We start from the raw sequence: 27,553 nt of genomic DNA on the forward strand, positions 1-27,553 counted from the left end.
GACTTCAAACTCTATTACAGAGCTACAGTAATGAAAACAGCGTGGTACTGGCATAAAAACAGAGAAGTCGACCAATGGAATCGTATAGAAGACCCGGATTTTAACCCACAAACCTATGAACAACTGATTTTCGATAAAGGAGCTAAAAGTATACAATGGAAGAAAGAAAGCATCTTCAACAAATGGTGCTGGCACAATTGGATGTCAACCTGTAGAAGAATGAAAATAGACCCATATCTATCACCATGCACAAAACTCAAGTCCAAATGGATCAAAGACCTCAATATCAATCTGAACACACTGAACCTGATAGAAGAGAAAATGGGAAGTACCCTACAACATATGGGCACTGGAGATCGCTTCCTATGTATAACCCCAGCAGCACAGACATTAAGGGCAACATTGAATAAATGGGACCTCCTGAAACTGAGAAGCTTCTGTAAAGCAAAGGACACTGTCATTAAGACAAAAAGGCAGCCTACTGACTGGGAGAAGATCTTCACCAACTCCGCAACAGACAAAGGTCTGATCTCCAAAATATATAAAGAACTCAAGAAACTAGACCTTAAAAGGATAATTAACCCAATTAAAAAATGGGGCTCTGAACTGAACAGAGAATTCTCAACAGAAGAAGTTAAAATGGCCAAAAGATACTTAAGGTCATGCTCAACCTCCTTAGCGATCAGAGAAATGCAAATCAAAACAACTTTGAGATATCATCTTACACCTGTCAGAATGGCTAAAATCAAAAACACCAAGGATAGCCTTTGCTGGAGAGGTTGTGGAGAAAGGGGTACCCTCATCCATTGCTGGTGGGACTGCAAACTTGTGCAACCACTTTGGAAATCAGTGTGGCGGTTTCTCAGAAAAATTGGGATCAACCTACCCCTGGACCCAGCAATACCACTCTTGGGAATATACCCAAGATTTGCCCTATCATATGACAAAAGCATTTGTCCAACTATGTTCATAGCAGCATTATTTGTAATAGCCAGAACCTGGAAGCAACCTAGATGCCTACTCTGCGGTAAAAAAACAATGACTTCTCGAATTTTGCATGCAAATGGATGGAAATAGAAAATACGATCCTTAGTGAGGTAACCCAGACCCAAAAATAAGAACATGGGATGTACTCACTCATAATTGGTTTCTAGCCATGGATAGGGGCCACTGAGTCTATAATTTGTGATCCTAAAGAAGCTAAACAAGAGGGTAAACCCAAGGAAAAACATATAGATATCCTCCCAGCTATGGGAAATAGACATGACTGATGGGCAAAAAATTGGAATCTTGGGGGTGGGGTGGGATGGGGATGAGGGGTGATGGGGAGAGAAAAGTGTGAAGGAGAGGATGAGGGGAACTGGGGGAATCGGGGTGATTGGGGATAAAGGAAGGTTGGATAGGGGAGCAGGGAAACTCATACCTTAGGTAAGGGAGCCACCTAAGGGGTGGCAAGAGACTTGAACTTGGAATGGCTACCAGATGCCCAGGGCAATGTCCCCAGTTAGTTCATTGGGGCACCTGAGGATAGGGAACCTGAAATGAACCTATCCTATAATCATACTGATGAATATCTTGCATATCGCCATAGAACCTTCATCTAGCGATGGATGGAGATAGAGCCAGAGACCCACACTGGAGCACCGGACTGAGCTCCCAAGGTTATAATGAGGAGCAGAAGGAGAGAGAACATGAACAAGGAAGTCAGGACCATGAGGGGTGCACCCAACCACTGAGACAGTGGGGCCGATCTATTGGGAGCTCACCAAGGTCAGCTGGACTGCTACTGAAAAAACATGGGATAAAACCAGACTCTCGGAATGTGGCAGACAATGAGAGCTGACGAGAGGCCAAGGAGAATGACACAGGAACTTTCAACTGGCGATAGATCGAGAGAGAGACAGAGACCCAAATTGGAGCAACGGTCTGAGCTCTTAAGGTCCAAATGAGGAGCAGAAGGAGGGAGAACATGAGCAAGGAAATCAGGACCACGAGGCGTCCACCCACCCACTGTGACAGTGGAACTGATCTATTGGGAGCTCTTCAAGGCCAGCTGGACTGGGACTGAATAAGCATGGGTTGAAACTGGACTCTCTGAACATGGCGGACAATGAAGGCTGATGAGAAGCCAAGGACAATGGCACTAGGTTTCGATCCTAATACATGAACTGGCTTTGTGGGAGCTTAGCCTGTTTGGATGTTCACCTTCCTGGGCCTGGATGGAAGTGGGAGGACCTTGGTCTTCCTGTAGGGCAGGGAATTTGGACTGCTCTTCAGTATCGAGAGGGAGGGGGAATGGACTGGGGGGAGGAGAAGAGGAGTGGGGATGGGGGAGGGGAGTGGGGGGAGGGGGCAATGTGTGGGAGGAGGGGAGGGAAATGGGAAACGGAGAGCAGTTGGAAATTTTAATTAAAAAAGAATTAAAAAAAAAGAAAAAAGAAGAAAAAAAATGCCATTATGAAATCTACTACTTTGTAGCTAACTTAATAATCTTGTAATGGGAAATACTTTTTCCTGTAGCCATCGTCCCACTTGAAATGGAGTCCATGGGGCAGGTGTTGTGCTATATTAGTTCAGACATCTATTACAGTACCAGGCATATGGTCATGCGTAAAGCATTTGCTGAGCCAGTTGTGGCCATGCATGCATCTAATTCCAGCATTTAGAGGACTAAGGAAGGCCCAAAGATTCTGGCTAGAGACTCACCTAATCTGAGCAAGACCTTATCTTAAATAATAATTGCCTATTTGCCAAATACATTTTGATAGCAATTATTGAGCTTTGTATATTATGTCTGTCGGTGATTGGTTTGATTTTATTATGATGCCTATAAGTTGTTGTACACGCATATAGTAGCCTCTTGATAATTGTGTTTATGTTCTATGACAACTCTCATGTTTAAAAACCATCTGACCTTTAATTATTTGAAAGCATTCATCTGTAAAATAATTTGTTAATAAATCATTTAGTGAGAGTTAATATTTGATTTTTTTCTGGTTATTTTGACTTTTCCATTTTGATATTTTATTGTTTATGCTGTAATCCATCTTAATATCTATTTTCTAAAATTTAGAAAGGTTTTTGCTATACATACCAGGGTAACCTTGGACTTGTTATGTAGCTCAGGCTAACCTTGAACTCAAGATTCTCCTCTCAGCTTCCAGAGTGCTGGGATTACTGGCATGCACCACCATGTCTTGCTCAATTATTTTTAAAATAAATTATGTGTCTAGGTGTTTTGTAAACTTTGTACATCATGTGCACACAATGTTCAAGTAGGCCAGAAGAGGGCATCAGATCCAGGGGACTGGAGTTACTGAGGGTTGTGATTGACCAAGCAGGTGCTGGCAATGAACACAGGCCCTTTGGAAGAACAAGTGCTCTTAACTGCTGAGCTACCTCTTCAGCCTCTCGTCAATTATTATGTACATGTATATTTATGCATATAAACATCTTCACTGCATGTAAGCATGTGTGTTGTGTGCTCCTAGATGAGAAGAACTGCAGTTACAGATGGTTTGAGTTTCTGTGTGAGTGCCAGAAATTGAATTCAGGTCCTCTGCAAGAGCAAACAGTTTTCTTAATCACAGAAAAAACCCTCCAGTCCTACATACATATAGTTTTTCTTTTCTTTTATTATTCTTTTTTTTTTTTTGAGTCATGAGTTTACATAGCCCAGAACAATGGATTCTCCTGCTTTCCAAATCTGGGATTATAGGTATGTCCTACTGCACAAATATTTAGATCATCAACTCTTTTGGTTTTATGGGACAGGGTTTCTTTGTGTAGGCTTGGCTGTCTTGGAGCTCACTCTGTAGCCCAGGCTGGCCTCTAACGCATAGAGCTCTTCCTGCCTCTGGCTCCTGAGTGCTGGGATTAAAGGCATGTGCTCCCACCACTACCACCACCGGGCTTCATCAACTTTTTCTTCCTTCATTTCTTTTCCTTCCTTCCTTCCTTCCTTCCTTCCTTCCTTCCTTCCTTCCTTCCTTCCTTCCTTCCTTCATTCCTTCCTTCCTTCCTTCCTTCCTTTTTTTCTTTAAAAACTTATTTTTATTTATATGAGTACTCTACCTGCACGTCCAACTTTGTCAGACGAGGACATGGGATCACACTATAGACAGTTGTGAGCCAGTATGTGGTTACTGGGAACTGAACTCAGCACCTCTGGAAGAGTAAGCAGTGTTCTTAGATGCTGAGCCACCTCATCAGACCCTCATCAACATTTTCTTATAGACTGATTTTTGTTTAAATTTTTCATGACTCAAACTAACTTGCACTATTACTAAACATAGACCATTTTTCATTTTAAGATTTACTGGCTGTTATGTATTTTAGATAGGGTCTTACTATGTGACCTTGCCTGACCTGGAACTTGCAATCCCCCCAGTGTCTGATAACAAAGTGCTGGAATTGCTGATACAAGGCACACTCCTGACCTCTCTTTTATTGAGGAAGGGAAAAGGGTCTTCCTAGTAAAAAGTAGTTGTTTTGTTTTGTTTTGTTTTGTTTTGTTCTTTTTGGTGGTACTGGGAATTGAGCCCAGGTCTGAAGCCACATGCTAAGAAAGTACTTTACCACAGGGCCATGTTTGTAGCCCATGTCAAATGCCATAGAAATTGTTAACGGTGAAAACAACTTTGTGTGGATTACTTGAATAGCTATTTTTGTAAAACTGTGGGTTTTACTTATACATTGCTTTTAAAAAAACAATAAAACTGGGTGCTAGTGGCTCACACCTTTAATCCCAGCAAATCCCAGCACTCCTGAGCCAGAGGCAGGCAGATGTCTGTGAGTTCAGGGCCAGCCTGGTCTACAGAATGAGTTCCACTGACAGCCAGAGCTAGACAGAGAAACCCTGTCTCAGACAAACCAGAATTTAAACCACACTGCAAAATCACTCAAATCAGACAATTTAATACCTTATATAGATGTTGGATATTTTTCTGAATAAATACTTTATCATGGATAGGTCTTGTATCCTTTATTTTTTTAGAACTTGAAAACATACCAAGTTGCATATTAAGAAGGCAATCAAAAACATTTCCTCCTCTGTTCAAGTCTGCATTATTTCAAGGCTATCCATCACACACACAAACACACACACACACACACACATCGTAACAACAGCATCAAACATTAGTCTTTAAGCTTTAAATAACTAAAGACAATGCATTCCTTAAAGCAGGAGAGCATACCATGAAGTTACAGCAGTTTAGGTATAAAATATGGGGGGAATGAAATGTACTTCTGTGACAGGGATATATCTCATTGTTTTGTTCAGCTTGTGCTCAATCCTCAGCACCACAAATAACAAACCAAATTTCCTTGTGCATGACATTATCAACACATATATTATCCTTAAAGGTGTGTTTCAGGCCCATAGATCTTCTGTACCAAGTAGTCTAAAGGCCGGTTCAATAACCTAAACACTTTCGTCTCTATTTATGCCCCTATAACTGCTCCCTTTTTTGTACTCCCTTGTTTGCCATTGTGCCTTAAGGGAAAGTTGTCACCGAGTATCAAGAGTTAATATGCATGAAGAACTTAAGAGCAGTTGACCTATATAAACACTCAATAAATATTCAGAACAACTTGTAAAGGAGAGTCTGCCATTATCTCCATTAAAAAAGTGAAAAGTTCTATTTTATATTCTATGTATATTTTGTTTGTATAGGCATAACCACACATGCACGAGAGTGCCTATGGAGATCACAAAAGGGGCACCAGATCTCCTTGAGCTGGAGTCACAGGCGGTTGTGACCTGCCCAATGTGGGTACTGGGAACTGAATTTGGGTCCTGTGGTAGAATAGGAACGACTCTAAACCACTGAGCAATCTCCCAGTATCTCCACTCTTTTTCTTTCTTTTTTTGGAAGACAGGTTTTTCTGTGTAGCTCTGGTTGTCTTGGAATTTGTCTGTAGACCAGGCTGGCCTCAAACTCAGAGATTAGACTGCCTCCGTTTAATTAAATACGTGCACCACCGCTCAACCTATCCCCATTCTTATACACAAGGGATTCAAAGTACAAAAAGGTGAGGTCATACCCCAGGTCATACAAATAACAGACTGTTTCCTGTCAATCTGTATCAAACTTCCCCACCTCCAATCCAGACAACTGCTGATCTAGACTAGACATGTTCTCCAAGGTATGTATATCTAGGTATCACTACATCAAAACTAAGATGTTGTTTGTTCTTCTCATGCTCATCCTTTCATGCATACATTGCTACCTAGAGACTGGCTGCTAGGACAGTCTGAATGCAGCAGCAGAATAGATTCTAACTGTCTTTCATTAGTCAGATATTAAAGGGATCTGACGATAAAAGGGGAGACCATGTTTTGCTGCCCAATGAAATTGTTTTGCATTGGAAATATTTTAACTTTATTACATTTATTATTGTGTGTGTGTCTGTGTGTGTGTGTGTGTGTGAGAGAGAGAGAGAGAGAGAGAGAGAGAGAGAGAGAGAGAGAGGCAGAAAGAGAGCGAGCAGCTGGTGGTCAGTAGCTGCTGATGCAGCAGGTTCTCTTCTACCATGTGGGTCTGGGGATTGAAAGCAGGTGTTTGGGTTTGTTGATAAGTGCCTTTACCTGCTGAGTCATCTTGCTTACCCAGATTTTTTTTTAAATTAAAAGCATTGTAGGTGGTGGTGGCACGCACCTTTAATCTGAGCACTTTGGAAGCAGAGAAAGGTATATCCCAAAGTTCGATGCTAACCTGGTCTACAGAGTGAATGCCAGGAAAACTAGGGCTGCATCGAGAAATCTTGTCTCCAAAACAAACCAAAACAAACAAAGAAGCAAATAAATAAATAAAACCATTTTAGTTTTGAAACCTTATAATAAGATTGTTATTTTAAATTGAGTTTATATTGACATTTTCTTAGTTTAATTGCTAATATAATTAATACTGCCAGACTTAGACAGTAAAACCAAAGCTCTCTGAAGGAATTACTAACCTTTGGAGAGTGAGCGACTCAAGTGTGGAACTAGAGAAGACCCACTTTCACCATCTGATTCTACAGTTTCTGAGAACTAGGTACAGAACATGGCAGCATGCAGCTGAGATCCATAGTTGGAGGCACTTACGCTTGACGGGTATAAAGGTCTGGTTCGTCGAGGTCCTGAGATCTTAATTCCTGTGTGGAGAGGCAGCCAGCACCACCGGTGGAAATGGAACTGCGCTTCATGCTCAGAACCTAATTCATGATTTCAATATCAGAAAAATGTTCCAGATGCAAGTGGATCATTAAGCAATAATTGTCACTTTTATTCTGAAGTAGAAGAGTAACTAAGTTTATTCCTTTACGATAGTATTTTCCCTGTGTGCTGTATTTGTTTGTCATGTATACTTAAGTCCTCACTAAAGATAACACCTATGCAACTTCAAGTATTCAATACACTCGAGCAAGACAATGCAAAAATGAACATATATGATTCCTGCATCACATGGCAATCCATGATCGCAAAATTTCAATGTGTTATCCCGAATACATCACTGGTATCTCTTATGTCTATTTCAATGGTAACTCACAGACTGCTTGACAAGAAATCTCAGGCTCCTTAACTCTCCTCAAAATGTTTCCTTTGGCTTCAAAATCAGGATTCATTCTCTTTTCCTAATATCTACTTTTCTTGCTTTATGTTTAACCCCATAGTTTAATACCCACTATTGTCTTTCTGGTTCTAATCTCCCTTTCAGTAAAGACAAGCAATCCGTTCCATAACATAATGTAGAGGCTGCTTCCATTCTCAAAATATTTTAGTATCATAAGCATACCTATGTCAGACCCTGTCTTCGTCTCTGCAGCACTAGACGCTAGCCACTCAGCTTTTTCTGGTCCTGCCCTGGCTTCTTTCTAGGATAAGACAGAACTCACTGTTGATAAAATTATATATATATATATGTAGTGAAGAGAAGTCACGCTATGCGATAAGGCTTACACAGGAGGCTTATTGGAAGATGAGAGAGAAGGGACAGAGAAGGCAGAGAGGGGAGCAGACTAGTCCCATGGGTAAAGAGTGCGGGAGAGAGAGGGAGGTAGACACAGGAGAAGGGGGAGGTTAGGGGTAGGTCCACCTGTTACAAGGAACCATAGCAAATGTGCCCAGAAGTGGCTACAGGTGAAGTGCTCTTAGTGGCTACAGGTGAGGAGGTTTCCTGTCAGGACCCTAAGGACAGGCAGGCCAATGCAGATTCCCAAATACTAACACCAAATAATAACACCCACTTTATTGTTTGTTTGAGCTGGGGACTTTAGCACAATAGGCTGTGCACTGAGTCACATCACTCCTTGTTCGACTGCTTACATTCCACTTAGGTCTTATTCTCAAGCCTTCAGTTTCCCAGACTTTTTCTTCTTACATGGCTTTTCAGATGCTGCATTACCACAGGAACGCAGTGTTTTAACCTGTCCCTCCCAGGCAGTCCTCCCCTTCTCCCCCTCCCTGCGGAACACCTTGGTCAGCAATCAGCATCCTCTTTTCCCTCTCCAGGCGCTGCGCACACAAACTTACTGATCCCTGAACCCAGAACCTGGCAGATGCCGCCCCAGGTCTCTGATGCCACAGAGTTTCTTAGCAGGAACAGAGTTAACCCCATGCCAGCAGTTACCTTTCTCTCTGGTTCTTGACCCGCAGCGCCCACTTCCAGTAAAATGCACAACTGCTTAGGAAGACACCCACCAATGCCAACCAGGAGCCATTTGGATTTTAAAGTCTCCGCCTGCGTGACGTCAGAAAGCCTCTTGCGAGTACTCTTAAGCAAGAAGGCTATGCCAGTTCCCAGACAGTGGTGGGAAGTCCTAGGGCAAAAGCTTAGATTTCTAAATCTTGCAGCTGTTGTGCCTCTGGCTAGAATTGTAGTTTTGTCCCTAGCAACCCTTTTGAGTTTCAGCCTTTCCTAGCCATCAGTGTGTCTCCTCATCTGTATTTGAGACAATCAAGTACTTTTGCAGCAGTGCCCAGTTGTTTTCCATAGTATCTTTTATTGTTGTTTTGTTTTGTAAAATATCCCTGGGCCTGGTGAAATGGCTCCATGGGTAAGAGCACTGCCTGCTCTTCCAAAGAAATGGGTTAAATCCCCAGGACCCATAACTATAACTCTAATTTCAGGAGGTCCTATGCCCTCTTCTGGCCTTGGTGGGCACCAGACACACGTGTGGTATACAGACATACATGTAGGCAAAACACTTTATACATAAAATAAAAATAATAAAGATCTTTTTTAAAAAAATAAAGGCAAATAAAAAGTATTCTTGTACAGTTTTATCAGGACCTAAGTTCTCAAATTTCATTTCAACACTCATCTTAGTTTCAAGATGCCTTAAGAAGTACAAAATTTGCTGGTCAGTGGTGGTACATTCCTTTACTTCCAGTACTCAAGAGGCAGAGGCAGGGGGATCTCTGTGAGTTTGAGAAGAGTCTACAGAAGAAATACAAAATCACTTTAGCTAAGACATTTGAATTGGAAGTATTATCTCTGTTTGACCAAGATCTCCCATATTTTGTCATTACAAGGTCAATTAGCAAGACTATTGTAATAGCTATTGCTTATGCATTAACTACTCCTGGATTCTTTTTATAGAAGACTGAAGTGAGAAAGGATTAATGTTCTACGGGTGCTTAAATAAAGCAAGTTTTCACATACTAGTCCTTCTAAAATCATTCCTCATCAAAGAACTCATTGAAACATTTTTTTTTGTACAAATTTTAAAAAGTTGAAGTCTACAGTCATCAGGCTGGTAGTCATAGACACACAAAAACCTGACAAGCTTGCTTTCTATGTCTACTTCTGAATGCCACTCAGGATCAAGTGAGATAATTGTATCAGGATTTTAGCTTAGTGATACATGGCGTTAATAAATTAAAATTCATCCTAAGGAATGTAGTGGGAAGAAATGATAATGTAATCAAGTTGAATTTAATTTGCTAGATATTTTATAATGACATTTTAAGTCATAAGCAACTGTAATATACTTTACTATTAGAAACTCTTTTAATTAATGCAGGCCACCTTATTCCCATGTGGTTATGCCGTGGCAGTATCTGTGAAAAATTCTTCAGAGCAGGTAATAGGGATATGTTACATCTCTTTTTATCTTCTTTTTTTTTCTGAGACAAGCTTGTCTATTTAACAGTCTTGGCTGTGTCCCTTTTTTACCTTTTATGTTAATTCTTTAAAAACAACTACTTCTTTATTTTATTTATTGTATTATGTGTAGTTGGAATTTTCCTTTGGGCCACCAAGAAACTCCCAAATAATTTATTATGAATGCTTCTTATTAATTATAAGTGCTTAGTCTTAGCTTAGGCTCGTCCTGCTAGCTTTTTGAACTTAATTTAACCTGTTTCTATTCATCTACATTTTTCCTTGGGGCTTTTTACCTTTCTTTTATTCTGTATGTCTTGGTTTCCTGCTTCCTCCATGTGTGTCTGATTGGCCACTGGTTTCTCCCTGGTATCTCTTTTTCTTTCTTCCTTTCTAAGCCTCAATTCCTCCTGCTACTCAGTTTCCCTGCCTGCAAGTCCTGCCTATACCTCTTTCTTGCTATTGGCCATTTAGCTTTTTGTTAGACTAATCAGGTGCCTTAGGCAGACAAGGTAAAACAGCAACACATTTTTACATATAATTCAACAAATGCAACACGTCTTTACATAGTTATACAAATATTTTGTAACAATGAAACATCATTTCTCCTTTTACTTTTTTTCTTCAAACCCGCTCTTATATGCCTCCTTGTTCCCTTTCAAATTCATGGATTTTTCATTAATTTTGTTACATGCATATGTGTATGTAACCTGCCCGATCTGTATGTTACTTGTCTGTATGCTGTCAGGGTTATAATTAGGTTGAAGGGAGATAAATACACAGGGAGAAAGGAGAGCAAAATAATAGTATGGATATGTGAAAAAAATCACAAGGATTCATACTGTTAAGTACCTAAGAAACTATAACACACACATACTTTAATTTAGTATAATGTTATTTGTATGTATGATTCAGGGCTCACCATTTGGTATTGGATAAGCATTTCGTGTACTCTTCCCACAGTAGGACTAAAACTGTTTCTCCACTCCCGGCATTTGTGAGTTCCCTATAGTTCTTTGTGTAGGGCTGGTTGGCCCCTTGTCCCTTATAGATTGCCTCTTGTCCTTATTCAGCTCATACTTAAGCAGCCATGTTAATAAGATTTTATTGGTGTAGATTCTGACATTCCTAGGAGATACAATGTCACAGCAAACTCCATGATGCTCTGGCTCTTATAATCTATGTGTCCCCTCCTTTACAATGTTTCGTGATACTTACGTGTAGTGATATTTCATTTGTATTTTAATAAAGAAAGTTTAGCTGAAGATCAGAGAGTAAGTGGTAGCACACACCTTTAATCTCAGTAGCCACACTAGTTTGCCATAGAAACCTGGCGGTGCACGCCTTTAATCCCAGTGGTGCACATCTTTAATCCCAACCTAAAGAATGGAATGCAAGACAGAAGGAGAAAGCTCTCAGACACAGTCTCATCACCCTGTTATTTGATTTCTCTGTTAGATTGCCTTCACATATGCATTTATTTCAGGAAGCATCGACTGTATCAATACCCATGCCACTGCACACTACTTCCGTGGCCTTAGTTTTAGCTGTTTCTCCCTGTATACACTCCCTCGTCCCTCTATTTCTCTCCTTGCACCTCCCCTCACCAGCCTGTACCTTTCTATTCTATTTCTTCTTTCCTGATGAGATGCTTCTCTCCTCCTTAGTCTGTTACTCTATGCTTAATCTCTGTGATTCTGTATATCCACATGTAAGCTAATACATGCCACATTTGGCTTTCTGTGTCTGGGTACCTCACTCAGGGTGATTTCTCCCCCTAGTTCTACCCATTTACTGTGAATTTAATTCTTTATAATGGCTGAGTAATATTCATTTGTATAAAGGTTCCAATTTTTATTATCCATTCATATTCATGTCTTGAATATGTTATCCAATTTCTGGGCATTATTAATAGAGCAGCAATGGACATGGTTGAGTAAGCGTCTCTGTGGTAGGATGAAGTTTCCTTTGGGTAAATGCCCAAGAGTGATAGAGCTGGATCACGAGGTAGATCAGGTCCCATCTCTCTAAGGTAAATCCACACTCATTTCCATAGTGACTGTATGAGTCTGCACTCCTACCAGCAGTGGATGAGTGTACCCCTTATTCTATGTCCTTGCCAGCAGGAACTGTCACTCATATTATTGATCCTAGGGATTCTGACAGGTGTAAAGTGGACTCTCAAAGCAGACTTGGTTTGCATTTCACTGATGACTGAGAATGTTGAACATTTAAGTCTTTCTCAGCCACTTAAGATTCCCTATTGAGAATTCTCTGTTTAAAAATTCCCAGTTTTAATTGAGTCATTTGTTTTCTTGATATCTAGCCTTTTGAGTTCTTTATACATTTTGTTTGAGTTTTTTTGTATAATTTTGGATATTAGCCCTCTATTTGGTGTGTAGTTGATAAAAAAATATTTTACCATTCTGTAAGCTGCCACTTTGTCTGAATGATGGGATCTTTTGTCATGCAGAAGCTTTTCAGTTTCATGAGATCCCATTTATTAATTGTTGAAATTAGTGTCTGTGTTAATAGTGTTCTGCTCAGAAAGTCTTTTCCTATGTCATTGATTTCAGGGATCGTCCCTTCTTTTTCTTCTGTTAGGTTCAAGATATCTGGTTTTAGGTTGAGGTCTGTGTGGGAATTCCTTTCCATTAAATATTTTTTGGGATGTGGGGGTGTGTCAGCAATAGGGTGGCTTCTGTGTGCTGACATGATCTCTTATAAGGGAGAGAATGGTCTCCCATGTATTTCTGGTTTCTTCATCAAAGATCAGGAGTCCGTAGGCACTTGAATTACACCTGACTTCTCAGTGGAAACCATGAAAGCCAGAATGTCTTAGATAGATGTGCTGCCAACACTAAGAGACCATGAAGGCAATCACAGCAAAGCTTGCATTCACCATCAATGGAGAAAAAAGATATTCCAGGACAAAAACAGATTTAAATAATAGGTAGCCACAAACCCAGCCTTACAGAAACTACTAGAAGGCAAAGCACAAACCAAGGAAGCTAAGAACACCCATAATAACACAGACATCTGACAACTCTCCACCACCACAACTCAAAGAAGGGAAACACACACTCTAATAGTAGGTTTCAACACTCCTCTCTCACCAATGGACAGGCTAAACAGACAGAAACTTAATGGAGCAATAAGAGATATCACAGATGTAGTGAAACAAATGAAATTAATAGACATCTATAGAACATTCCACCCAACAGAAAAGAAAATACCTTCTTCTCAGCATCTCATGAACCTTCTCAAAAATTGATCACATAATCAGTAACAAAGCAAACATTCACAGATACAAAAGAAAATGTAGTAACCAGCTGTGTACTATTGGATTACCATGGAATAATGCTAGAATTCAACAACAATTCTACCCCCAGAATGCCTACAAACTCATGAAAACTGAACAGTCAACTACTCTCCAGAAGATGACATCAGATACCTTAGAATTAGAGATATAAGGGATTGTGAGCTGCCATATGGGTGCTGTTAACTGAACCTTTGTCCTCTGCAAGAGCGGCAAGTGCTCTTAATCATGGATTCATCAACCCAGCCCTAGAAGGTACTTCATTTTTTCCCTTAAACCCAGATGTCATTAGGAAAGATCCTTTTACAGATGGTGCTGAGAAAACTGGGTATGTACCTGTAGAAGAATGAAATCAGGTCGAGTCTCAAACTACATGAAACATTGAAAATAGATCACAGATTTCATGTGAAGACAGGACATGCTGAAACTGCAGGGAAGACACATCAACTATGTCCCGTGTCAACAATCATCCTATGCAGAGGTAGGAACTTCTGAATGGACTGTGACAGCAGAGAACACAACCCAAGGACTGACACATGGATTATAGCAAACTAAAAACCTGCCTAACAATGGAAGGAACCTCACAACTGAAGAGACAGCTTACAGATTTGAGAAATCATTGCCAACTCTGTATCGCATAGGGTTCTATTATGTAAAAACAGCCAAGATTAAACCAAATCCAATCCATACATGAGGTAATGAGGTGAGCAGACAGTCCTCAAAGGAAGAAATAGAAATGGCAAATAATATTTGATGATGGGTTCAACATCCTAAGCCATCAGGGAAAGGTGAAATTAAAATGATTTATACTGTCACCTTACTAGCTCAGAATGACTTTCATCAAGAAAACAGAACAACAGATGCTGGCAGGAATTTGAGGAAAGAGGAAACTTTACTCACTGCTAGTGAGCATAAATTGCAGCTACTGAGGAAATCAGTAAGTAGGTTTGTCAAAAATGAGAAAGTGGTGGGAGAGATGTCTCAGGGAAAAGCACTGGCTGCTCTTACAGAGGAACTGGGTTTGGTTCCCAGCACCCACTTGGTGGCTCAGAACCATCTATAACTCCAGTTCCAGGGAATCCCTTTCTGACCTCCACAGTCACCACGGATGTAGACATATATTGCAGGAAAAATATTCACACACATAAAAATAAAAGATAAACAAATCTTTGAGGACAACAACCAAAACTATCACATGATCTGCCTATATGCCTCAGTGATAAAGAGCACTTCTTGTTCTTCCAGAGGACCAGCATTTGATTCCCAACACTCAAACCAGGCAGTTCACAACCACCTGTAACACAAGCCCCAGGAGGGTCTGACATCTCTCATCTCTGTGGTCACACACACACACACACAGAGATTTAAAAGTAAAAAAATGACATTTGTAGGAAAATGGGTGAAATTTCAACTCAGAATGTTAGCTGAAATAAACTGCGTTCAGATAAACACTATGTTTTCTCTCATGTGTGTAGCCTTGATTGAAGTTTCTATGTGTGAGTGGGTCGGTGTCCATGTGTGGATGACTCATGAAACTAGAGAACTGTGAGAGGGAAAAAGAGACCTGAAGGATTAGGGTACAGGAACATTGACAGAAGATAATGCAATATTGTACTGGGAGAGCAGAAATTAGGTTGTTGTGGGCAATGGAAAAACAGCAAGAATGGGACAGAGGGGAGGGCAAGGCAAAGGCCAGAGGGCAGGGTGTGGAAGAAGAAAACATGTGTAAAAATGCCATTATGAGCTTGTCCCGTCCAGCTTGCATCCAGAACCCTTCTTCCTTCTGTCCCCTTTCCTCTTTGGGCACATAACGCCATCCAGCTCAGTCTGTCTGGCGCTGGGGCCAAATCCTCAGGGCAAGTAGGCAGGCGAGACCTCCTTTGTCTCACTGGCCTGCCTACACCAACCAAGGTAGGCGCTTTGTTTACGAACTACCCAACCTGCACGGAGATCTGATCTCGGCACCAGGAGAGACAGCAGTGCGGCGAGTTTGTGACCAGCGGCGGCGGAAGCAGCCCTGGACAGGGAACTCTGAAGTTCCTCATCCCCCTCCCTATACTCCCCGGGCTCCCTGCAGGGGCTCTACCCACCCCCCCCATACTGCCTCTCTCTTCTTGTCCCACCCAGCTTGCATCCAGAACCCTTCTTCCTTCTGTCCCCTTTCCTCTTTGGGCACATAACACCATCCAGCTCAGTCTGTCTGGCGCTGGGGGCAAATCTTCAGGGCAAGTAGGCAGGTGAGACCTCCTTTGTCTCACTGGCCCACCTGGACCAACCAAGGTAGGCGCTTTGTTTACGAACTACCCAACCTGCACGGAGATCTGATCTCGGCACCAGGAGAGACAGCAGTGCGGCGAGTTTGTGACCAGCGGCGGCGGAAGCAGCCCTGGACAGGGAACTCTGAAGTTCCTCATCCCCCTCCCTATACTCCCCGGGCTCCCTGCAGGGGCTCTACCCCCCATACTGCCTCTCTCTTCTTGCCCCACCCAGCTTGCATCCAGAACCCTTCTTCCCTCTGTCCCCTTTCCTCTTTGGGCACATATCACCATCCAGCTCAGTCTGTCTGGCGCTGGGGGCAAATCCTCAGGGCAAGTAGGCAGGCGAGACCTCCTTTGTTTCACTGGCCCGCCTGCACCAACCAAGGTAGGCGCTTTGTTTACGCACTACCCAACCTGCACGGAGATCTGATCTCGGCACCAGGAGAGACAGCAGTGGGGTGAGTTTGTGACCAGCGGTGGCTGAAGCAGCCATGGACAGGGAACTCTGAAGTTCCTCATCCCCCTCCCTATACTCCCCGGGCTCCCTGCAGGGGCTCTACCCCCCCATACTGCCTCTCTCTTCTTGTCCCACCCAGCTTGCATCCAGAACCCTTCTTCCTTCTGTCCCCTTTTCTCTTTGGGCACATAACACCATCCAGCTCAGTCTGTCTGGTGCTGGGGGCAAATCCTCAGGGCAAGTAGGCTGGCGAGACTTCCTTTATTTCACTGGCCTGCCTGCAACAAGCAAGGATAGACATCACTAGAACACCAGGAGAGCTAGCACTGCAGAGAGCCATCACTGGGAAGGTACATCAGTAGGCAAGGAGACCTGATCCAGTAAAAGAAGATCCAGAGGGGAGCATTCGGAGAAAGAGATGGGCAGGCGCCAATGCAAGAATTCACCTAACAATCTGAAAAACTATATGAAACCACCAGAACCCAGCGACATCCCAACAGGTGGACATGAACACCTTAATCATGAAGAAGTAGATAAAATTGACTTTATGAAAGTGATTGACGCCCTTAAACAGCATGTAAAAAATGCCCTTATAGAAATGGATGAGAAGTATAACAGAAAGTTTGAAGAATTGAGTAAATCAGTGAATGATACCCTAGGAAACCAAGGAAAAACAATCAAACAGATAATGGAAACAGTTCAAGGCTTAAAAACTGAAATGGAGGCAAAGAAGAAAACACAAACAGAAGGCCAGCTGGACAGGGAAAATCTAGGTAAACGAATAGAGACTACAGAAGCAAGCATCACCAACAGAATACAAGAGATAGAAGAAAGAATCTCAGATTCTGAAGATACCATAGAGAAAATAAACACGCTGATCAAAGAAAACAGCAAGGCCAACAAATTCTCATCACAAAACATTCAGGAAATATGGGACACAATAAAAAGACCAAACCTAAGAATAATAGGAATAGAAGAAGGAGAAGAAGCGCAGCTCAACGGTCCAGAAAATATATTTAATAAAATTATAGAAGAAAACTTTCCCAACCTAAAGAAAGATATACCTATGAAGGTTCAAGAAGCATACAGAACACCGAATAGGCTGGATCAAAAAAAACATCCTCTCGCCATATAATAATCAAAACACAAAGCATACAGAATAAAGAAAGAATACTAAGAGCAGCAAAGGAAAAAGGCCAAGTTACTTATAAATGTAAACCTATCAGACATACACCTGACTTCTCTATGGAAACCATGAAAGCCAGAAGGTCCTGGATAGATGTACTGCAGAAACTAAGAGACCATGGATGCAAGCCCAGACTACTATACCCAGCCAAGCTTTCGTTCACTATAAATGGAGAAAACAAAATTTTCCAGGATAAAAACAAATTTAAACAATACGTAGCCACAAATCCAGCCTTACAGAAATAATAGAAGGAAAATCACTAACCAAGGAGTCCAACAATGACCACAATATCTCAGACAACTAGAGACCCTTCACCAGCGCAACACAAAGAAGGGGAACACACAAAATTTACAACTTAAAAAATGACCGGAGTTAACAACCACTGGTCATTAATATCACTTAATGTCAATGGACTCAACTCTCCTATAAAAAGGCACAGACTAAGAGATTGGATACGAAAACAGGATCCAACATTCTGCTGTTTACAAGAAACACACCTCAACCACAAAGACAGGCACCTACTCAGAGTAAAGGGTTGGGATAAGGCTTATCAAGTAAATGGACCTAAGAAACAAGCAGGGGTGGCCATACTAATTTCTAACAAAGTTGACTTCAAACTTAAATCATTCAGGAGAGATGGAGAGGGACATTTTCTACTCATAACAGGAACAATTCATCAGGATGAAGTCTCAATCCTGAATATCTATGCCCCTAATATAAAAGCACCCACGTACGTAAAAGAAACATTGTTAAAACTCAAGGCAGCCATCAAACCGCACACATTAATAGTAGGAGACTTTAATACTCCTCTCTCACCAATGGACAGGTCAAGTAGACAGAAACCTAACAGAGAAATAAGAGAATTAATGGAGGTAATGAATCAAATGGACTTAACAGACATCTATAGAATATTCCACCCAAATAGGAAAGAATATACCTTATTCTCTGCAGCTCATGGAACCTTCTCAAAAATCGACCACATACTCGGTAACAAAGCAAACATCCACAGTTACAAAAAAATATTAATAACCACCTGTATCTTATCAGATCACCATGGATTAAAGCTAGAATTCAGCAACAATGCTACCCCCAGAAAGCCTACAAACTCATGGAAACTGAATAGTCAACTACTGAACCATACCTGGATTAAGGAAGAAATAAAGAAAGAAATTAAACTCTTCCTTGAAGACAATGAAAATAAAGAAACAACATACTCAAACCTATGGGACACTATGAAAGCAGTTCTGAGAGGAAAGTTCATAGCACTAACTGCCCACTTAAAGAAAACAGAGAAAGCACACATTGGAGACTTAACAGCCCACCTGAAAGCTCTAGAAAAAAAAGAAGCAGACTCACCTAGAAGGGGTAGAAGACTGGAAATAATCAAACTGAGGGCTGAAATCAACAAAATAGAAACACAGAAAACAATTGAAAGAATCAATGAATCAAAAAGCTGGTTCCTGGAGAAAATCAACAAGATTGATAAACCCCTATCCAAACTAATCAAACGGCAGAGAGAGAATTTGCAAATTAATAAGATCAGAAATGAAAAGGGAGACATAACCACAGACACAGAGGAAATTCAGAGAATCATTAGATCTTACTACAAAAGCCTGTATGCCACAAAACTGGAAAATGTAAAAGAAATGGACGCTTTTTTAGATAAATACCATTTACCAAAGTTAAACCAGGACCAGGTGAACAACCTAAATAGACCTGTTAATCGTGAAGAATTAGAAGCGGTTATCAAAAACCTCCCTTCCAAAAAAAGTCCAGGACCAGATGGTTTCAACGCGGAATTCTACCAGAACTTCCAAGAAGACCTAGTACCTATTCTCCTTAATGTATTTCACAATATAGAAACAGAAGAGTCATTGCCAAATTCCTTTTATGAAGCTACAGTAACTCTGATACCAAAACCACACAAAGACCCAACCAAGAAAGAGAATTACAGGCCAATCTCACTCATGAACATCGACGCAAAATCCTCAACAAAATTCTGGCAAACCGAATCCAAGAACACATTAGAAAAATTATCCATTATGATCAAGTAGGCTTCATACCAGAGATGCAGGGCTGGTTTAACATACGCAAATCTATCAATGTAATACATCATATAAATAAACTGAAAGAAAAAAACCATATGATCGTTTCTTTAGATGCTGAAAAAGCATTTGACAAAATTCAACATCCCTTTATGATAAAAGTCTTGGAGAGATTAGGGATACAAGGGTCATACCTAAATATAATTAAAGCTATATACAGCAAGCCGACAGCTAATATCAAACTAAATGGAGAGAAACTTAAAGCCATCCCACTAAAATCAGGAACACGCCAAGGCTGTCCACTCTCTCCATACCTCTTCAATATAGTTCTCGAAGTTTTAGCAATAGCAATAAGACAACATAAGGGGATAAAGGGGATTCAAATTGGAAAGGAAGAAGTTAAACTTGCATTATTTGCAGATGATATGATAGTGTACATGAGCAACCCCAAAAACTCCTCCAAAGAACTCCTACAGCTGATAAACGCCTTTAGTAACGTGGCAGGATACAAGATCAACTCCAAAAAATCAGTCGCCCTCTTATACACAAAGGATATGGAAGCAGAGAGAGAAATAAGAGAATCATCACCTTTCATGATAGCCACAAACAGAATAAAATATCTTGGGGTAACTCTAACCAAGGAAGTGAAAGATCTATTTGACAAAAACTTTAAGGCATTGAAGAAAGAAATTGAAGAGGATACCAGAAAATGGAAGGATCTCCCTTGCTCTTGGATTGGGAGAATCAACATAGTAAAAATGGCAATTCTACCAAGGGCAATTTATAGATTCAATGCAATCCCCATTAAAATCCCATCAAAATTCTTCACAGATCTTGAAAGGACAACAATCAACTTTATATGGAGAAACAAAAAACCCAGGATAGCCAAAACAATCTTATACAATAAAGGAACTTCTGGAGGCATTACCATCCCTGACTTCAAACTCTATTACAGAGCTACAGTAATGAAAACAGCGTGGTACTGGCATAAAAACAGAGAAGTCGACCAATGGAATCGTATAGAAGACCCGGATTTTAACCCACAAACCTATGAACAACTGATTTTCGATAAAGGAGCTAAAAGTATACAATGGAAGAAAGAAAGCATCTTCAACTAATGGTGCTGGCACAATTGGATGTCAACCTGTAGAAGAATGAAAATAGACCCATATCTATCACCATGCACAAAACTCAAGTCCAAATGGATCAAAGACCTCAATATCAATCTGAACACACTGAACCTGATAGAAGAGAAAATGGGAAGTACCCTACAACATATGGGCACTGGAGATCGCTTCCTATGTATAACCCCAGCAGCACAGACATTAAGGGCAACATTGAATAAATGGGACCTCCTGAAACTGAGAAGCTTCTGTAAAGCAAAGGACACTGTCATTAAGACAAAAAGGCAGCCTACTGACTGGGAGAAGATCTTCACCAACTCCGCAACAGACAAAGGTCTGATCTCCAAAATATATAAAGAACTCAAGAAACTAGACCTTAAAAGGATAATTAACCCAATTAAAAAATGGGGCTCTGAACTGAACAGAGAATTCTCAACAGAAGAAGTTAAAATGGCCAAAAGATACTTAAGGTCATGCTCAACCTCCTTAGCGATCAGAGAAATGCAAATCAAAACAACTTTGAGATATCATCTTACACCTGTCAGAATGGCTAAAATCAAAAACACCAAGGATAGCCTTTGCTGGAGAGGTTGTGGAGAAAGGGGTACCCTCATCCATTGCCTGTGGGACTGCAAACTTGTGCAACCACTTTGGAAATCAGTGTGGCGGTTTCTCAGAAAAATTGGGATCAACCTACCCCTGGACCCAGCAATACCACTCTTGGGAATATACCCAAGATTTGCCCTATCATATGACAAAAGCATTTGTCCAACTATGTTCATAGCAGCATTATTTGTAATAGCCAGAACCTGGAAGCAACCTAGATGCCTACTCTGCGGTAAAAAAACAATGACTTCTCGAATTTTGCATGCAAATGGATGGAAATAGAAAATACGATCCTTAGTGAGGTAACCCAGACCCAAAAATAAGAACATGGGATGTACTCACTCATAATTGGTTTCTAGCCATGGATAGGGGCCACTGAGTCTATAATTTGTGATCCTAAAGAAGCTAAACAAGAGGGTAAACCCAAGGAAAAACATATAGATATCCTCCCAGCTATGGGAAATAGACATGACTGATGGGCAAAAAATTGGAATCTTGGGGGTGGGGTGGGATGGGGATGAGGGGTGATGGGGAGAGAAAAGTGTGAAGGAGAGGATGAGGGGAACTGGGGGAATCGGGGTGATTGTGGATAAAGGAAGGTTGGATAGGGGAGCAGGGAAACTCATACCTTAGGTAAGGGAGCCACCTAAGGGGTGGCAAGAGACTTGAACTTGGAATGGCTACCAGATGCCCAGGGCAATGTCCCCAGTTAGTTCATTGGGGCACCTGAGGATAGGGAACCTGAAATGAACCTATCCTATAATCATACTGATGAATATCTTGCATATCGCCATATAACCTTTATCTAGCGATGGATGGAGATAGAGCCAGAGACCCACACTGGAGCACCGGACTGAGCTCCCAAGGTTATAATGAGGAGCAGAAGGAGAGAGAACATGAACAAGGAAGTCAGGACCATGAGGGGTGCACCCAACCACTGAGACAGTGGGGCCGATCTATTGGGAGCTCACCAAGGTCAGCTGGACTGCTACTGAAAAAACATGGGATAAAACCAGACTCTCGGAATGTGGCAGACAATGAGAGCTGACGAGAGGCCAAGGAGAATGACACAGGAACTTTCAACTGGCGATAGATCGAGAGAGAGACAGAGACCCAAATTGGAGCAACGGTCTGAGCTCTTAAGGTCCAAATGAGGAGCAGAAGGAGGGAGAACATGAGCAAGGAAATCAGGACCACGAGGCGTCCACCCACCCACTGTGACAGTGGAACTGATCTATTGGGAGCTCTTCAAGGCCAGCTGGACTGGGACTGAATAAGCATGGGTTGAAACTGGACTCTCTGAACATGGCGGACAATGAAGGCTGATGAGAAGCCAAGGACAATGGCACTAGGTTTCGATCCTAATACATGAACTGGCTTTGTGGGAGCTTAGCCTGTTTGGATGTTCACCTTCCTGGGCCTGGATGGAAGTGGGAGGACCTTGGTCTTCCTGTAGGGCAGGGAATTTGGACTGCTCTTCAGTATCGAGAGGGAGGGGGAATGGACTGGGGGGAGGAGAAGAGGAGTGGGGATGGGGGAGGGGAGTGGGGGGAGGGGGCAATGTGTGGGAGGAGGGGAGGGAAATGGGAAACGGAGAGCAGTTGGAAATTTTAATTAAAAAAGAATTAAAAAAAAAGAAAAAAGAAGAAAAAAATGCCATTATGAAATCTACTACTTTGTAGCTAACTTAATAATCTTGTAATGGGAAATACTTTTTCCTGTAGCCATCGTCCCACTTGAAATGGAGTCCATGGGGCAGGTGTTGTGCTATATTAGTTCAGACATCTATTACAGTACCAGGCATATGGTCATGCGTAAAGCATTTGCTGAGCCAGTTGTGGCCATGCATGCATCTAATTCCAGCATTTAGAGGACTAAGGAAGGCCCAAAGATTCTGGCTAGAGACTCACCTAATCTGAGCAAGACCTTATCTTAAATAATAATTGCCTATTTGCCAAATACATTTTGATAGCAATTATTGAGCTTTGTATATTATGTCTGTCGGTGATTGGTTTGATTTTATTATGATGCCTATAAGTTGTTGTACACGCATATAGTAGCCTCTTGATAATTGTGTTTATGTTCTATGACAACTCTCATGTTTAAAAACCATCTGACCTTTAATTATTTGAAAGCATTCATCTGTAAAATAATTTGTTAATAAATCATTTAGTGAGAGTTAATATTTGATTTTTTTCTGGTTATTTTGACTTTTCCATTTTGATATTTTATTGTTTATGCTGTAATCCATCTTAATATCTATTTTCTAAAATTTAGAAAGGTTTTTGCTATACATACCAGGGTAACCTTGGACTTGTTATGTAGCTCAGGCTAACCTTGAACTCAAGATTCTCCTCTCAGCTTCCAGAGTGCTGGGATTACTGGCATGCACCACCATGTCTTGCTCAATTATTTTTAAAATAAATTATGTGTCTAGGTGTTTTGTAAACTTTGTACATCATGTGCACACAATGTTCAAGTAGGCCAGAAGAGGGCATCAGATCCAGGGGACTGGAGTTACTGAGGGTTGTGATTGACCAAGCAGGTGCTGGCAATGAACACAGGCCCTTTGGAAGAACAAGTGCTCTTAACTGCTGAGCTACCTCTTCAGCCTCTCGTCAATTATTATGTACATGTATATTTATGCATATAAACATCTTCACTGCATGTAAGCATGTGTGTTGTGTGCTCCTAGATGAGAAGAACTGCAGTTACAGATGGTTTGAGTTTCTGTGTGAGTGCCAGAAATTGAATTCAGGTCCTCTGCAAGAGCAAACAGTTTTCTTAATCACAGAAAAAACCCTCCAGTCCTACATACATATAGTTTTTCTTTTCTTTTATTCTTCTTTTTTTTTTTTGAGTCATGAGTTTACATAGCCCAGAACAATGGATTCTCCTGCTTTCCAAATCTGGGATTATAGGTATGTCCTACTGCACAAATATTTAGATCATCAACTCTTTTGGTTTTATGGGACAGGGTTTCTTTGTGTAGGCTTGGCTGTCTTGGAGCTCACTCTGTAGCCCAGGCTGGCCTCTAACGCATAGAGCTCTTCCTGCCTCTGGCTCCTGAGTGCTGGGATTAAAGGCATGTGCTCCCACCACTACCACCACCGGGCTTCATCAACTTTTTCTTCCTTCATTTCTTTTCCTTCCTTCCTTCCTTCCTTCTTTCCTTCCTTCCTTCCTTCCTTCCTTCCTTCATTCCTTCCTTCCTTCCTTCCTTTTTTTCTTTAAAAACTTATTTTTATTTATATGAGTACTCTACCTGCACGTCCAACTTTGTCAGACGAGGACATGGGATCACACTATAGACAGTTGTGAGCCAGTATGTGGTTACTGGGAACTGAACTCAGCACCTCTGGAAGAGTAAGCAGTGTTCTTAGATGCTGAGCCACCTCATCAGACCCTCATCAACATTTTCTTATAGACTGATTTTTGTTTAAATTTTTCATGACTCAAACTAACTTGCACTATTACTAAACATAGACTATTTTTCATTTTAAGATTTCCTGGCTGTTATGTATTTTAGATAGGGTCTTACTATGTGACCTTGCCTGACCTGGAACTTGCAATCCCCCCAGTGTCTGATAACAAAGTGCTGGAATTGCTGATACAAGGCACACTCCTGACCTCTCTTTTATTGAGGAAGGGAAAAGGGTCTTCCTAGTAAAAAGTAGTTGTTTTGTTTTGTTTTGTTTTGTTCTTTTTGGTGGTACTGGGAATTGAGCCCAGGTCTGAAGCCACATGCTAAGAAAGTACTTTACCACAGGGCCATGTTTGTAGCCCATGTCAAATGCCATAGAAATTGTTAACGGTGAAAACAACTTTGTGTGGATTACTTGAATAGCTATTTTTGTAAAACTGTGGGTTTTACTTATACATTGCTTTTAAAAAAACAATAAAACTGGGTGCTAGTGGCTCACACCTTTAATCCCAGCAAATCCCAGCACTCCTGAGCCAGAGGCAGGCAGATGTCTGTGAGTTCAGGGCCAGCCTGGTCTACAGAATGAGTTCCACTGACAGCCAGAGCTAGACAGAGAAACCCTGTCTCAGACAAACCAGAATTTAAACCACACTGCAAAATCACTCAAATCAGACAATTTAATACCTTATATAGATGTTGGATATTTTTCTGAATAAATACTTTATCATGGATAGGTCTTGTATCCTTTATTTTTTTAGAACTTGAAAACATACCAAGTTGCATATTAAGAAGGCAATCAAAAACATTTCCTCCTCTGTTCAAGTCTGCATTATTTCAAGGCTATCCATCACACACACAAACACACACACACACACATCGTAACAACAGCATCAAACATTAGTCTTTAAGCTTTAAATAACTAAAGACAATGCATTCCTTAAAGCAGGAGAGCATACCATGAAGTTACAGCAGTTTAGGTATAAAATATGGGGGGAATGAAATGTACTTCTGTGACAGGGATATATCTCATTGTTTTGTTCAGCTTGTGCTCAATCCTCAGCACCACAAATAACAAACCAAATTTCCTTGTGCATGACATTATCAACACATATATTATCCTTAAAGGTGTGTTTCAGGCCCATAGATCTTCTGTACCAAGTAGTCTAAAGGCCGGTTCAATAACCTAAACACTTTCGTCTCTATTTATGCCCCTATAACTGCTCCCTTTTTTGTACTCCCTTGTTTGCCATTGTGCCTTAAGGGAAAGTTGTCACCGAGTATCAAGAGTTAATATGCATGAAGAACTTAAGAGCAGTTGACCTATATAAACACTCAATAAATATTCAGAACAACTTGTAAAGGAGAGTCTGCCATTATCTCCATTAAAAAAGTGAAAAGTTCTATTTTATATTCTATGTATATTTTGTTTGTATAGGCATAACCACACATGCACGAGAGTGCCTATGGAGATCACAAAAGGGGCACCAGATCTCCTTGAGCTGGAGTCACAGGCGGTTGTGACCTGCCCAATGTGGGTACTGGGAACTGAATTTGGGTCCTGTGGTAGAATAGGAACGACTCTAAACCACTGAGCAATCTCCCAGTATCTCCACTCTTTTTCTTTCTTTTTTTGGAAGACAGGTTTTTCTGTGTAGCTCTGGTTGTCTTGGAATTTGTCTGTACACCAGGCTGGCCTCAAACTCAGAGATTAGACTGCCTCCGTTTAATTAAATACGTGCACCACCGCTCAACCTATCCCCATTCTTATACACAAGGGATTCAAAGTACAAAAAGGTGAGGTCATACCCCAGGTCATACAAATAACAGACTGTTTCCTGTCAATCTGTATCAAACTTCCCCACCTCCAATCCAGACAACTGCTGATCTAGACTAGACATGTTCTCCAAGGTATGTATATCTAGGTATCACTACATCAAAACTAAGATGTTGTTTGTTCTTCTCATGCTCATCCTTTCATGCATACATTGCTACCTAGAGACTGGCTGCTAGGACAGTCTGAATGCAGCAGCAGAATAGATTCTAACTGTCTTTCATTAGTCAGATATTAAAGGGATCTGACGATAAAAGGGGAGACCATGTTTTGCTGCCCAATGAAATTGTTTTGCATTGGAAATATTTTAACTTTATTACATTTATTATTGTGTGTGTGTCTGTGTGTGTGTGTGTGTGTGTGAGAGAGAGAGAGAGAGAGAGAGAGAGAGAGAGAGAGAGAGAGAGAGAGAGAGAGGCAGAAAGAGAGCGAGCAGCTGGTGGTCAGTAGCTGCTGATGCAGCAGGTTCTCTTCTACCATGTGGGTCTGGGGATTGAAAGCAGGTGTTTGGGTTTGTTGATAAGTGCCTTTACCTGCTGAGTCATCTTGCTTACCCAGATTTTTTTTTAAATTAAAAGCATTGTAGGTGGTGGTGGCACGCACCTTTAATCTGAGCACTTTGGAAGCAGAGAAAGGTATATATATATATATAACATGGGATAAAACCGGACTCTCGGAATGTGGCGGACAATGAGAGCTGACGAGAGGCCAAGGAGAATGGCACAGGAACTTTCAACTGGCGATAGATCGAGAGAGAGACAGAGACCCAAATTGTAGCAACGGTCTGAGCTCTTAAGGTCCAAATGAGGAGCAGAAGGAGGGAGAACATGAGCAAGGAAATCAGGACCACGAGGCGTGCACCCACCCACTGTGACAGTGGAACTGATCTATTGGGAGCTCTTCAAGGCCAGCTGGACTGGGACTGAATAAGCATGGGTTGAAACTGGACTCTCTGAACATGGCGGACAATGAAGTCTGATGAGAAGCCAAGGACAATGGCACTAGGTTTCAATCCTAATACGTGAACTGGCTTTGTGGGAGCTTAGCCTGTTTGGATGCTCACCTTCCTGGGCCTGGATGGAAGTGGGAGGACCTTGGTCTTCCTGTAGGGCAGGGAATTTGGACTGCTCTTCCGTATCGAGAGGAAGGGGGAATGGACTGGGCGGAGGAGAAGAGGAGTGGTGATGGGGGAGGGGAGTGGGGGGAGGGGGC

This window comes from Chionomys nivalis, chromosome 1 (assembly GCF_950005125.1).
Source record: "Chionomys nivalis chromosome 1, mChiNiv1.1, whole genome shotgun sequence".
NCBI lineage: Eukaryota > Metazoa > Chordata > Mammalia > Rodentia > Cricetidae > Chionomys > Chionomys nivalis.